Here is a 3,406-nt window from a genome sequence, read left to right on the forward strand (position 1 = left end):
AAAAAAAAAAAAAAAAAAGAAACCTCAGCCAGGTGAGGTGGCTCATGCCTGTAATCCCAGCACTTTGGGAGGTGGAGGCAAGGGGATTGCCTGAGCCCAGGGATTTGAGACCAGCCTAGGCAACTTGGTGAGACCATGTCTCTACAATAAATCAAAACATTAGCTGGGTGTGGTGGCGCACACTTGTAGTTCCAGTTACTTGGAAGGCTGAGCCCAGCAGGTCAAGGCTACAGTGGCCATGAGAGTGTCACTGCATTCCAGCCTAGGTGACAGAGTGAGGCTCCAACAACAACAACAAAAAGAAATAAATAAAAAAACCCAAGATAGGTGATTCTCTCCACCCCAAGTCCCCCAGGGCCTCAATTCTGCCACCAGCTGCTGTGTAACCTTAGGTGAGCTCCTCTCTGTGTCTCCACATTCCCACCTGTGAAGGGCAGTAACACCAACCCAGCTCTCCCCTGTGAGGCGCCAACCCTCTGCCACTCCCACACATGGGTCCCTTATTCTGCCCTCTAAGAGCCAGGAATACCAGCCCATCCATGGCGACAGTTACCCTCCAATTCAGAACTTCCCAAGAATCTGAATGGAAGCAGGACCGGACTCTTCCCAGTCCACTCCAGCATCCAACCAGAGAGGTGGAATGGACACCAATCAGAAGTCAGAAGTCTGGGTGAAAGTTCTAAGCACTGCACCCCCACATGTGTGTGACCTGGAAACACTGCTCACCTCTCTTCAGGCAAAAAGACTGGAGACAAGCATTCACATTCTCATTCTACAAATGGGAAAACTGAGGCACAGAGATGGGCAGTCCCAGGGTTGTCTGACTCTCAAGGCCTGCTCTTCAGCACGTGTCGCCTCACTCAAGATCTGCTGTTGACTCCCCACCCACTCTGGAAGTGCGCACAAAGCAGAGTGGGTCTGGAATTCACTTTCTGGCCACGTGACTTCCATGGCTGATGTCTGGGCATGTGCATGCACACACATGGCCTCACACGCCCACCCAGGTTTCATGGCCACACTCAGCCCCCCGTACCCTGTTAGCTCAGTTTCTCAGGTCATGGGGCCAAACCCATGTCTCCCCTGCACCTTCCCCATCTAGGGACAGGCCATGGCCACCCAGTGCAAGGTCCCTGGCCCCCACGGCCAATCAGATTACTCCTCTTCATCTATTGCTTCCTCTCATCGCCATGGTAACCACCCACATCATCCCCCATCACCTCTCTCCTTAAACTCTGCCCAGCTTCCTCCATGACCTCCCTGCCTCTAAGATCCCCCAGAGCAACCAGAGTGACTCCCAGATCGCATCACCCTGCAGCGCACACCCTTTCCCGGGACAGGGCCCTTGGAAATCTGACCTCCACATAGCCTGAGTCCCTCCTGCTCCCCACTGCGTGATCCAACAAGAGCCCTATTACTCACCGTCCTGAGAGAACCTACAGCTTCCCCTCCACATTCTGCAGTGTTCCCTCCCATTTGCCTTTTCCAGTCCCTGAACCTGACAAAACGCCCATGCTTCTTGAAAGTCCTGCCCAGAGTCACCCTTGGGTGCCACCTCCCTGATCCACACTTTAGCTTGCATGGTGCCTCCCCCTCATGCACCTCGCCGGACACCCTGAGATCACAGCTGCACCCCATATGAGAGGCCGCTGTGCCTCTCTCGTCCCCCCACCTTGACTCTGTAAGAGCCCAGGGCCACGAGTGGGACCAGCTCATCTGAGGCCCCACTCCCCTGCAACAGGCGCCCCATGCCTGCCACTGGGAGGGTCTTTCTGGAGCGGGCTGGGGTCTGGCAGGGCAGGGAAGCCAGGGCTCTGCCGTCCTTTGGTCTGGCTCATGCAGGGGCAGGAAAGACAGTGGGGTGGGGGCTGAGGCTGATACCCTGTTGGGTGTCTCTCCCCTCCCTTTTGCTAACAGACACATTCACTTCCATATTTTCTTTCCCGTTCCTCGGAGCCAAAGAGCGGAAACACTCATTTTCACTGCGGTGGACAAAGTGAAACCAGAGAGAGAGACCCTGGTGAGCGTGTCTGAGTGTGAGCGCGCGCGTGTGTGTGTGTGTGTGTGTGTGTGTGTGTGTGTGTGTGCTGTCCTGTCTGAGTATGTCTGGCTGGGCCACGTGGGGCCTGTGGTGTGTCTGTAGGAATTTGGGTGTGTGTACATATGTGTGTGCCTTGTCTGTCTTGTGGTGGTGTGTGTTTCAGTAAAGGAGCATGCCTGTGTGTATCTAATGAATGTTTGAGTCGGGATGTGATTGTGTGTGACTCTCAGTGGGAGGGAGTGTAGCTGTGCATGACTGTATGAGTGTGTCTGTGGCTTGTCCTCATTATCGTTTGGCGTGATTGTATGTCCAAGGGTCTGTAGGTGTTCACTGGCCCAGCAGGAGGCCAGCAGAGGCATCTACGCCCTGCCAGAGACCGCCAGTTCCCCATGGTGTCTCTTCCAGACCCCGACTCCTCCCCTGAGGCCCCATCTGCTCAGGGCAGTGAGGATCAGTCTATCTCAGCTCAGTCCCCAGAGAGGGACCCCAGGCTGCCCGACCCTCTAGCCATCCCAGCCCACAACTCCCAGAACTTCCAGATGCTATGACAGCTTCTGCCAGGCTGTCTTTGCTGAGGGCACTCCAGGAGGGAATGGACCCCTGCCACCAGCCCATAGCAGGAGGCACCAAAAGCCAACATGAGGAGGGAGTTCTGGGTTGCCAGGGCACCCTGAGGGAAGTGGGCAGCATCTGTGTCAGGACCTGGCATGGTCTCACATACAGGTACACACACACACTCGGAGAGGCAGACCCTTCTTCACCTGGCAATGCTGGGGCTCCTCTGGCTGAAAAGACTCCCTCTACCTGGAGGACTCAGGGGGGCCCAGGTGTCTCCAGTCCCAGGGTGGAGACACTGGGGAGGTCATTCTGCTGCCCTGGGACCCCAGTCTCTCCTGGCCAGACAGTCACTCCCTCACGCTCTGCAAGCCTCAGTCTGGAGCTGGGGAGGTGCTGCGCCTCTGGCAGGGGCATTCCTCAGAACCTGTCTCCAGTGTGGGGCGGGGGACTGCCAGGGCACCCAGAACAGGAGGGACTCGGGGACTGAGGCCAGAAGGCCCAGGAGCTGGGAGGTCTCCAGCACACCAGAGATGGCAAGAGACGGGGAGGAGGGGAGGGCGGGAGCTAAGGGGGCTCTAAGGCTCTAGGGCTTCTCTCTTCCAACCCCCGAGGGAAGCTCTCCCGTTGCCGTTTCACAGGTGGGAAGGGAGACCCGAGGGGCCACACGCCCAGAGCCACACCGACGGGGATTCCAGCGGCCACTGTCTGAGCAGGCGCCCTCGCTTCTGGGAGAGGAAGGGAGGAGGGGGCTTGGTGTCGGTTCCGCCCGGGAGGAGACAGGGCGCAGGGAACGCGACGGACTCCCCGTCC

This window comes from Carlito syrichta, unplaced genomic scaffold (assembly GCF_000164805.1).
Source record: "Carlito syrichta isolate Samal-C Ts95f unplaced genomic scaffold, Tarsius_syrichta-2.0.1 Scaffold304465, whole genome shotgun sequence".
Lineage (NCBI taxonomy): Eukaryota > Metazoa > Chordata > Mammalia > Primates > Tarsiidae > Carlito > Carlito syrichta.